This window comes from Chionomys nivalis, chromosome 10 (assembly GCF_950005125.1).
Source record: "Chionomys nivalis chromosome 10, mChiNiv1.1, whole genome shotgun sequence".
Taxonomy (NCBI): domain Eukaryota; kingdom Metazoa; phylum Chordata; class Mammalia; order Rodentia; family Cricetidae; genus Chionomys; species Chionomys nivalis.
The window spans coordinates 27,365,510-27,377,752 of NC_080095.1; positions in this window are offsets into that span (position 1 = coordinate 27,365,510).

Below are 12,243 nucleotides of genomic sequence, written 5' to 3' on the forward strand. Positions count from 1 at the left end.
TCACTGCGGGGGTACACTAAGAAGGAAGGACCAGGAGCCCTTTATTGTCACCACAAAAGGAAAGGACAAGGGATGGGGAGTAACTTGTGGAATGTGAGGGAGTGGACGAGGGAGAAAGGAAAGTAGGTGGGTACACCTTCCTCAGACATGAGCCAGGGGACAATGGTCAAAGCCACCGGTGAGATGTGAGTCTGGACCTTCTTGGTGACACATCCAAACAGGATGGCCTGGTGGCCATTTTTAGAGCAGTGTTAGGGTACAACCGTCTAAGTAAATTCCACCACATGTTGCACCCCATCTGACCTCCTGCAAATAAACAATATACATCGGGCTTGGGGAAATGGCTCAGTGGCTAAGCACTTACCTCATAAACATGTGTGGCAAGTTGGGATTCACCTAATTAAATGCTGTAAATGCCCGATGGGTATGGTGTCTGTGTATAACCCCAGCCTCAGAAGGCAGAGACAGGATCTATAGAGCCAAGATGAGCCATGCTGTTGGGTTTGGGGTTTGGTTTAGAGACCCTGCCTCAATGAATAAGGTAGAAAAATTATGAAGGGTGATTCTTGACCTCAATCAATCTTGCATCAACTCATATGCACACACACACACGCAAACACGCATACACACATACCCTTGCATACACACATACACATAAATGAAAACAGAAATGTCAACCGCCTTGACGGGTTACTCTGTCTAGGGTCTGTAACCCGCCTGGCTGGTCAGTTATTCCAGGGTCACGGAGAGGCACCACCTGAAAGACATGGGTCGATAAGAGGAAGAAGGCCAAGCAAACTTGTCAAAGCCTCCGTTTATTAGAGTCATGGTTACAGCTTATATAGCCCCTGGATGAGGAGCTTGGGGGGCTGGGGCACGGGATCTTGCCACGTGGTCCACGCCCGTCACATAGGCCAAGAAGTTACCATCGGTCAGGTCACGATTCCTTGGCAAGGAGTTCATAAGTTGACACACCTAGTCCTCTAGATAGTTAGACTGTGAGGCGGGTTCTGCTAACAGATAGCTCTATATTAACAGACAATTTGGGTGTGGGATAGGCTTTGTCAATAAAACAATTCTCAATACAATTGGGAAGTGGAGCCCTCTGCAAAACTCCTCACGGCGGTGATTCCTATAATAATTTTGGGGGGACATGGCTCCTGACACAGAAAAAGAAAAATGTGTAAAGTATTATCATGGGGTTTTTCATTCATAACCAGCAAGAAGTGAGGAGCTTCTGTTTTGCTATTTTTCTTCAATAACAGGATCCTTGCCTTCAGAATTCTCTTCTAGAAGTCGCAATAATACATTCTGAGGGCTGGGTAAATGGCTCAGTCAATACAACACGTGCCATAAGAACCTGAGTTCAGACTGCCAGTACCCATGTCACAAAAAGCTGGATTTAGTAGCCAAGGCTAGAGCCCGCACTGGAGGCACGGACACAAGCAGGTCCCTGGAGTTCATTAGCAAGTTGGTGTAAAAGAATCCAGGACCTCCAGGTTCAGGGAGAGACCCTATCTAGACAAATAAGGTGGCAAGTGATTGAGGAAGCCAGTCAACATCAATCTCTGACCTCCACATGCACACCTGCCCACACACGTGTGCACACAGCACATGCACGTGTGCACACAAACATATATGCTCACCAATAAAAATGATATGCTAGACACTATCTAGAGTCCTAGCTTCTGTCAGTGGGATGGAACAGACGGGCAGTTCTGAAGGTTTCAAGGTTCACTTAATCCCTATAAAAAGGACACGCACTAACAGTGCGCTAATCCCATTTCCCCCCTTTACTTAGCAGATGTTGCTCGGAGGTAGACAGAGGACTCAAATCTTCAGTTTTAGACAGAAGGGGATGGGACCTGACACTAAGGAGGAGACCATTTGTAGGGTGGAGAAGAGAGGAGCGAGGGCCGCCTTTCCCGCCTTCCACTTGGGCCTTGCGGTAGGTGTTCCTCTGAATCCTGTGAAGATCACAGGGCTGGTTCCTCCAGTTTGCCTGCAAACCTCCGCTCTGCGCCTGAGTCCCTTTTCCTACTCTTTTTGCTTCGTCATCAAAACTAGAAAAACCACACTAAGCCCTTTGTCCCACGCATCTGACAACTGATTCCTACAGTTACTGGGTGAAGGTTTTCTCCGCAGTTCTCAAAAGAATTAGACCAGTGAGGACCTTAGGTGGAAATGGGCGGGGTGCAGTTTCCCCAACTCCGCCTGCAGGCATGGCCGCTCTTCTCCCTGAACCACAGCTCTCTGAACAATGGGATGCAGAAGAATTCAAAATGAATAGCAGACAGCCTTTCTTTGGGACCTCTGATCCAATTCTCTTAAATCCACCCTGCTTTCTTTAGAGAGCACAGGCATTTGCTCCTGGGCCTATGTTCATGGTTGCTAACATGAGTATAATTGAAAGGATTAGTGATATCTTTGCCTCTTTGTTTTGTTTAAAAAAAAAAAGATTCCATTTCCTAGTTTAACTTGCTTGGAGAATATGAAAAACCTGCAATCCAGGTTTTTATCAATGAAGGTTCGTGTTTTCTCAATCTTTGAAGGAATCTTTGAAGGAAGAGCTCTTTGCTCTTTGAAACAAGATGATCCTTTGCCATTGAAGGTTTCTCATTGTGAAGTCCAATGTCAAGGGAAAAGTTAATGGGTGAATTACAAGTGCTCACCACAATGGGACCGGATTTCTATAAGACAGAGAGAGGAGGCTGAATGAAGCCGGCTGTTTCTTCTCTATAAAAACAGGGAACTAATGACGGTTCCTCTGCAACTAGGGAGGTCTTTCTGCTCTGTTCAGCGTTGTCATAACTGCTCTGTCTTCCTTTGGCCAAATCTCTCCTGTGCTGCTTCTTTAGGACAACAGAGAAGGCCAGAAATACCACTGCAGGAGCATGCCCACCTTACCCATTTCAGGAAGGTATGCGAGATAAAATTTGCTCTTCTCTTGGATTGGCTCATTGAGCATCAGTGGTCAAGGTAAGTTAGTTCAAACTCCTTTTGTGGTCACAGATAGCCCCATGCTGCCTGGGTTGTTCTGAAGAAGTGGGGGATGCACGTGGACCCAATGCTACTGCTAAACTAACATTGGCTGGTGGGTGTAACTAGTATCCAAGATGTAACTGATGGGACAAGACACTTGCACCTACCAGAGGAGCTGACTGTGACTGGTCTAAGCCCAGAACATTTTTTTACACCAGGGTGAGGGGCTCATGTGAATCTTAATGAGAGATGAGGAAGAGGCTCCTATGTGAGGTGCTCTATCTGATCAAGGTTTGGAGTCGTGCTGGAGAGAGGTCAGGAGAGAGGTCAGGCTATGGCTATGGTCCTGCTGTGGACACCAACAGTGGTCCCATCGAACGGCTGTCACACTTCAGGCTACTCAGTTGAGCATCACATTAGTACATTTTCTTGTAACTATGACCAAATACCTGACGAAGCAACTTGAGGAAGGAAATGGTTATATACACCCCACAATGGCGGAGGAGGCACATGGCAGCCAATCCAGCTCCTGTCCCTGGCTGTAGAAGGCTGCTGGCTCTCATAAGAGAAGACCAGAAAGGAGAGAGGAACACTTGCTCTCTCTTGGCTTTCTCCTTTGCCCCCTTTTTATTCAGGCTAGGACAACAGCCCATGAGACGGTGCCACACTCACAGCGGGCCGTCCCACATGAGTTAACCCTCTCTGGAAATGCTGTCATCGATGCACCCCAAGGGGGGCTTACTAATGTGCTGGGTGTTTGTTAACACTTGAACAGAGCCAAAAGGCTGAGAATTGATGGGTTTCTTAGCCAATCAAGTTGATAATACAAATTAATCATCCAGGCAAGCATAGAATTACATGACTATAATCCTGGTACTTGGAGATGGGGGAAGGAGGATCAGAAGTTCAAGGCTATCCTTAGCCAATAGCCTGAACTACATGAAATGCTGGAAATAACCATCACACGTACTGCCCCTCCCCTTCACATCACTAGCTCCTGGACAAACCTAGACTCTGCATTATTCCCCAACATCAAGAGAAGTGAGCAGATGGCCTGCGGCATTTTACTTTTTAGCAGGAAGTCAATTTGCCTCCTAGCATTGGGGAGTCCCCCGAGCACAGGAAGAGGGCACCCCCCACAGGAACAGATGATGTTCTCATACTAGAGGAGAGGGGCTCAGCACAGTACCCTCGGCCACAGGTACCAACCTTTGTTCATGATACTCTGCTGACATACCACGAGGTGTTGCCAGGAATTTGGGTTGACTGGAGAGATGAACAACTTTTAACCCAGTGTTCACTTTCTTGAGCCCTGGTTCTTCTGCTGAACCCGCTGTAAGGTGGCCATATGACAGTCACACTCTCTGATGTGACAGATAATGAGGTTCTTTGCCACCCTGCCACCCACCAGACGCAGGGCTCTTTCTGACCCCCCACAATGTCATAATTTGCATGCTCTAAAAGAAATGAGGAAATAATGTTTTTAAATCCTGTGGTCTCCATGAAGTCAGAGGAAAAAGCATACCCCCCCCACCCCAGCATTTTACTGTGAACATCGCAAACCCTGTACTCAGAGTGGCAAGTGGTATAATCTATAGTGCTATTTGACAGGATGCTTCTTCCTAGTTGCTTCTCACCAGAGGGGAAGGCTTGGAGCAGCATGGCTAGAAAAACCATCCATTTTCTGTGAAATAAGGAAAGCGCTGGGGGCCTAAATAGTAAGGTTATCAAATATCTTACACACAAACAGCTACCTTAAATGGACCGCCACACAAGCAAGGGTTTTCTCCTGATGGTAATGTTTGCTATTTTAATGTACAATATGGCACTTTGCAGACACAGGAAGCTCGATGAATTTTCCTTGGTGGTGATAACAGCTGGAGCTAACATAAATTGTCTCTTATTTTGGTAACAAAAGGCTTGGCATTTATTATTTATTTTCGGGGAAGCCATAGAGGTATTTTTAAAATAGTACACTAAAAACGTGGGTGAAGTGTTAGGCTTACTGGACACCATTACCAATTTTGATGCACTCAAAATAAGATTATTATTATTATTCACTAAAACACAGTTCGTGCATTCCACTCACCCAACTTCCTATGATGTTAATGGCTCAAATGTCATAGATTACCCTAAACTAAGGATTAATGGTTGGTAAAAATAACCAATTAAGTAAACTGCAGGCTTCGTTTGGATTTCCTACCTTTTCATCTCAGAGACACCAATATCAATTCGAATTGCAGGGTCTCTAAAACTTCAGTAGCAAAATGACATTAATTCAGACTGATTGGGATTAGATACAAGATGGCGGGGGAAGGTCACAATACCTAGCCTTTTCTGTGCCAAATGCTTAGCATGTTATGCTCTGATTTCATCCTTCCCAGAAATCAAGGGGTGGGGGAGGCACTGGATGTCATCCTATTCGTGTTATAAATGATACAGTCAGCCTTAGGAGGAGAAACAATGGTTGTATGGTCGCTCTTTGAGGGGCTAGATCTGCGCTAAGGTCTTTTCCTGTCTCTCGAGATCTCTCCATCCCTACCCCACCCTCTCTGCATGCATGTGCATATGGAGGCGAGAGGTCAACCTCGGGCTTCCTTGCTCAGCACTGCCCACCTTACTTGGGCTAAGATCTTCCTTGTTCCAAGGTCCTGGACCATGGTCACAGTGGTATAAACTGGGACATTCATTCTGAGTGTGAAACATTGAGCCAGATCTGCCCACAGCTCCTCTTCCAAAGGTCGCATGGATCAGCTATGGCAGCTAACCTCAATGGGGAGGTTGATCGTCCTAAATCAGTAATGAACGGGGTTTTCTGTGGCATGTAGACACGTATTGACTCTGCAGAGAACACAGAAGCTTCACCTGGGTGAGGGAGGGGCTGGGTCGGGGAGGGGGGCAGCGGCTCTCCTGTCAGAGCATGGAGAAGCATGTTGCAAACATCCCCACTGCCTTTGGCTTTCCTTTCCTGAGTGTTTTAAGGCTTAATTAATGTGTGTAAAGTGATCTGAAACATGGGAATGAAAAGAGCCAGGGACCTGCAGAGTGCCAATGATTACCTGAGGCCAGACAGCTGTAAAAGGGAACCAGAGGGGGGCCTAGAGAGGCTGGAAGAGGACTCTGCTTAGCAGCCAGCTGGCTGGCCCCATGCCACCTTGGACTGTTTTTGGCAGGGTTCGGCCCCATGCCATCCTCTCAAGGCTGACAAAGCAGCTACACTCAGGAGAAATCATTCTCTCGGGACCTCAGCTGGAGCTGAAGAACCAATGTGAAGACGCAAACTGGCCATTTTCCCGAGTTGACCCTATAGCGGAAGAGATGAGACAACACTTACCCACCTCTCTTGTCAAAGCAAGACAACTGCAGATTCCTACATTTTAGGGCCATGAAGGGATGTACACAGAAACATCAAAGAGATGAATGAGTCACCGCTTTCCTCTTGACAGGAGGCACAGTGACAGTCCCATCACCCGTGGGAGGCAGTGAATCTCTTTAAAATGGTGGGTGGAAATAATGAGGTCCAGGGCCCACGCTGTTGCCCCATCTCCTTAGAGTGTTACTAAAAGGGTGCGGCTATCAGTTTCATGGAGGATGTTAAGAAGCGCCACCTCATTGTGACTCAAAGCATCCGGAGAGGCAAGTGGCGACTCTTTTCTCCATTCTAAACTGAAGTGGGAGCTGCGGGCTGTGTTCCTGCCGCCCCAGCTCCTGGTTGCCTGGCCAGCTTATGCCCCGAAATAACAACACACAAACTGTATTCATATAAACACTGCTTGGCCCATTAGCTCTAGCCCTTACTGGCTAATTCTCATATCCGGATCAACCCATCTCTAATAATCTGTGTAGCACCAGTCTTACCAGGAAAGATTCAGCATGTCTGACCTGGCGGCTTGCTTCATCGCGTCTGGCTCTGAGAGGAGCTGCCCTGCATCTGCTCACTTCCTCTTCCTCCCAGCATTCTGTTCTGTTTACTCCACCCACCTATGTTCTAACCTATGAGGGCCAAGCAGTTTCTTTATTATTTAACCAATGACCTTCCTCCATCACTAAACTGATTCCTACCAGTATCTACCAAGTTAGAGAAGCGTCCAGCACAGAGCCCCAGCACATGCCTGTGTACATAAACGGGGGCTATTTATACAGAGGAATCCAAACTGTTGTGATGATGGATTTGGCAAAAAGTGTTGTTGGGGTAATCCAAAGTCTATGTTGGGTCTTCATCATGTTTCTAAGTCCTGCTCGGGCTAACTGTTGGGGTGTTATCCTCCAGAACCCATAATCGGAGGATGTGGGTTTAGTGATCAGGGTAGAAGGAAATTTGCTTTCCTGGCTTGTGAAAGAATTCCAGGGGCTCTGATGGCCTCAAAGTGAGACTCACTTCAAGACCAGGTCAGTGGCTATACCATAAAATGCCTCCTAAGTGGACTGAGACATCCCCCACAAAAAGCGGGTCCATTTATAACGTCTCTGCCTGAGTAGTTTAAGTGGCCAAGAAACACCGTCAAGCCCAGCCACCACTACCACCACAGTAACTGAGGCTGTTTTTCTCTGTACTCCTCACTCCTGACTGGCTCCTACTGTCTGATGTCTGGGGTGGGTACAAGAGCACCTGTTGTTAATGGGTCACCAGAGGGTCCTCTGAAGCCACCAGTAATAAATTCCTTCATATCCACATCTAAACTAGGATAATGGTAATCTCCAGTAAGTCACTCTACCTTCTAAATCATGTCAGATCTAAGTCATCCTCCACTGGGTCAAAGAATAACCCCTACGAAGCTCAGCATCCTTTCTGTTTAGAGTCATGCTGTTAACTTGGCCAACTCCGCAGCTTGCTGCTTCAAGGCTTAGGATAATAGATCAGCCTCCAGAGTTGCAAAACCAAATTTTGTTTTGTTTTAAGACACAGCCTGGCTCTGTAGTTGTGGCTGTCCTTGAACTCACAGAGATCCAATTGCCACAGCCTCCCAGTGCTGGGATTTAAGATGTGTGTCACCACAACTGTCTAGCACAGCAAAATTCTTAGAATAAATATCAATCAACATTTCTTCCTCCTTCTTTCCCCTCCCTCTCTCTCTCTTCCCATCATATATGTTATATAATAATCTTTTTGTACACTGTGAAGATGTGCCTTTGCCAAGGCACCTTCTGATTGGTTTAATAAAAAAGCTGACTGGCCAATAGCTAGGCAGGAAAAGGTTAGACAGGAGAGCCAAAATGAGTGAATTCTGGGAAGAAGAAGGACGGAGTAACATGGAGGTCAGATGCAGAGGAAGCAGGAGATGAACATGCCGTGCTGGAAAAGGTACTGCCACGTAGTAGAGTGTAGATAAGAAACATGGGTTATTTAAGATGTAAGAGCTAGTTAGTAATAAACCTAAAGTATTGACGGAGCATTTATAATGATTGAAAGTCTCCATGTGGTTATTTGAGACTCAATTGGTGGGACAGAGCTAATTGGTAGTCCCAACAGAAAACCCCACCCTACACCTATAGGTTCTGTTCTTCTGGAGAATGTGAACTAGTGCAAATATTTTATTTCTTAACTTTATTCATTCCATTTAAATTTTTTGACACAGCGTCTCTGGCTATGTAGCCTAGGATGACCTTGAATTTCTGATCTTTAGGATCACGGATTTGCATTACCATAAGCATTTTATGTGGTGCTGGGAATCTAATTTGGGGTCTCCTGCATGCTAGGCAAGCAAACTACCTGTTAAGGCACACCCCCAGTCCCTCGTTCATGCATTTAAAAAAAAAAATGAGCACTTACAATATATCAGACACTTTTTTGTTTGTTTTTGTTTCAAGACAGGGTCTCTGTAATCCAGGCTGGCCTCAAACTCTCAGCAATTCTGTGAACCTTCCAGGTGCTGGGATTAAAGGTGTTAGCCACCATATCCAGTTCAGACACTTTTATGTTCTTGACAATTCTCAGTGGGGGGAAAAAGCAAAGATTCTTAGCACTGTGAACTTCTACTGCTGTGTGTGGAAGAGACAGTGGATTATAAAGATCATAGATCCAAAGTGTCAGAAAGTAGTCAGGGCAAAGAGAGAGGGGGAACAGTAGGATTTGGAGACAAGAGACGCGGGGAAGGGACACTGGACAAGGGCTTTCAGGACATAAAGGGTGTGGAAACCATAATCACCTTCAATGCTCAAGGGACCCAGGCTTAGGATGTACAGCAATTCTTCATGTGACGGTGTCTCCCTTAGACTGTCTCACCTTTCTGGCCCTCCACAGCTTGGCCATGCTTGAATGCTCTCTCCAGCAGAACATTCCAGAGGACTTTCATCTCTCCACTCTCCTGTGTATCAAGATGAAGCTACTCAGGGATTAATCCCAGCAGAAAGCTAACAACACCCCCAGACTGAACAGTTCATAAGAAGAGTCAGTGTTTACTGGGCCCAGGGCCTGAGGTCACCCGACAAAGGATCCAGTAAGGTGCAGCCTAGCAAATGATGCCATTAGGCAAGAGGAAGGAGATGACATTCTCTGGCCTGTCCCTTCCTGTCACTCTCCACTTTCTCTTTTGTCTTCCTTCTTGGCCATACCCAGCCAGCAGCCAGCTGACCCGGGATTCTGGGACACCTAGATGGGCAAAAGTAGCTTCAGCAACTCAGAGAAGAAAGCATTTGAGAATGGATCAGAAGATAACTGTCCCCAAGACAGGGACAATTGGCACTCAACCTAGGGCACTAAGGACATTGTGCTAGTTAGTTTTTATCAGCTTGACACAAACCAGAGTCACCTGGGAGGAGGGACCCTCAGCTGAAGAATTGTCTCCATTAGAATGGTCTGTGGGCATATCTGTGGGTCTTTAGGAAAAAAAACTGATTGCTGTGGGAGGACCCACAACGCCCATTGTGGGCAACACCATCCCTGAGCATGTAGGTATGGCTTTATATATATATATGTAACAGAGCAAGCCAGAAAGTAGTGTTCCTCTGGTCTCAGCTTCAGTTCCTGCCTCCCAGTTCCTGCCTGACTTCTCAGTGATGGATTAGGGCTTGGGAACTGTAAAGAGAAACCAAAAGCTCTTCTGCAAGCTGCTTTTGGCCAGCGTTCAGTCACAACCACAGAAAGGCAGAGTAGGACCAGATCATTTTCATCCCGCAGCCTAGAGTGACGCCTGTCTCAAAGCTTGATCCAGTCACAGTTGGACGAATGAGCGAAGCTGAGAATGAATGAATGGATGGATAAATGACAGTTTCTTATCACTGATACCGCTCCTGGTTCGCTTCAACCTTGCTCTTTGCTTAGTACAGGGGCTGCCTTGTGGCATCACACCGTTTCCTGCCAGTGCTAACGTGGCTTGGATCCAAGTGTTCACACCATTTTAAGGCCACACGGATGGTATAACTATAGAATCATAAGAGTGTTTCTACAAAGAGGCCAAATAAACCTGTCAAGTGAACTTGACACAAATCCTTCCAAGTAGTTCGCCAGGAAGGTACACACACACACACACACACCCCTTCCCATGTCCCTGCCCTGACTAGTACCTTCCTCAAAAATGGACTCCCTTTTTGATGTTGCTGTCTGTCAAGCTTGAAGTCACTCAGCTCTTCACCTGGTTAGCAACAGGTTGGCAGGCATCATGAGGAGTGACAGAGAGGAGGAAGTGGAAAGCCACAACAGATCTGTCTGCTGGCTTTCCCGCAGGTGCAGCAGAGCAGAGACATGACTCCCAGAAGGCCCATTAGACTCCAGGTGCCACTTAGGTCAGCACCGGGGCATTCTGGATCACACTGATGATTCACCTTATCTAAGATACTACTTGACTCCTTGGGGTTTACAAAGTCTTTCAGAGGGACACTAGAAAGTAATCAGTTTCCACTGAGGAAACGTGCCCCGTGAGTCAAGTGGAGTTAGTTCTGTCCCCAACACAGAGCAAAACAGTGCGCGTGGCGACCGTGGCACTGCCCAGCCTCGAGTTGGAAGCCCCAGGAGGAAAATCTGAACAGCATAGGTTCTGCCAACAAAACATCTCAGCAGAGACTAAAATATTCTCAGGCAGCTTCATGTGGCCTTGCTGTAGGCTGGGGCTCTGCTGTAGGTAGGAAAGGAGGAGGCCATAAACACAGCATCTGCAGAGAAGTAGTTGATAGGGGCAGATGTCTGCTCGCAAGAATAGGACTTGCTCAAAGTGTGGGAGGCTTGACACCGGCATTCCAGCTGCGCTGCTCAGCAGCTGGGTGGCTTCGGATGGGTCCTTACCTGGCCCTCCATTGCCTTCTTCGAAAGCTGGGAATGATGTGGTTTCTATTGGAGATACGATAAAGGTCACAGAAGTACCTTGAAGATGGATGAAGGTACCATATTACAACAGTAGGCACGAGAAGAGGCGCCTGTGATGTTTAGTTAATAATGTTTTAAAATCTTTCATTCCATTTAGCTAGCCACCGGCGGAAAGGTGAGGGCAACAACACTTTTCAAAGGGATGTTTTCTGCTCTGAAATTAGAAGTCAGAAGGCACGGTTTTAATTTTCTTCTTGGTGGAAACCACGGCACCCTTGCCATTAGCAGTCTGGTCAGAATCATGACCTTCTAACGGGGTGGTAGCGAAGACTGAAGGAATACATTCGGTTGCCAAACCTTTCAAACAGGTTTCCCCGACTAAAGCACTGTCACCAGGAATCGGGAGCTAATGGCGTTGTCTTCAAGAAGCACCTGCAAGATTTAAGGTACCTTCCAGGAGGGCCACAATCAATGCAGAACCAAAGGCTGCTAGAGAGCCCCCAAAGGGGGGACGTGGGGTGGGGGTGGGGCTGGGAACAGAGGTTGGGTGAACTGCAAAGGAACAGCTTTCTCCTGTTGAGAAAGAAAACTAGAATTTTTACAGTCCCCCTGATGGCACATGAGCTGATCTGTGAATCAATCTAGGATCATAATTTACTTTTGGTTTATGGGATTTGTGAATTTTCGCATTTGTTTTAATTTGTAATTAAGTTTTCTCTACGAGGCACACCATATGCCACCATTAATTCTCTCTTGTTGATTTCTTAGGAGATACATGAGTGCATATTTTGATGTAATTTTGGAGGTCTTTTGAAAATCAGATGACTACGTGCTGAGCCATATGGGGCTTTGTTATTTAAAACACAAATTATAAAGCTCGAGAAAGCAAAATGAAAAAAAAAACTGTTAACGGGGAAAATATTGGGGAAAACTGGTTTCAAGCGCACGGACTGTCCACTTTTCCCCCTTAATATTCCGAAATCTCCGAGGATCCCGCGATGTCTCTTACCTTCTGTGAGCGC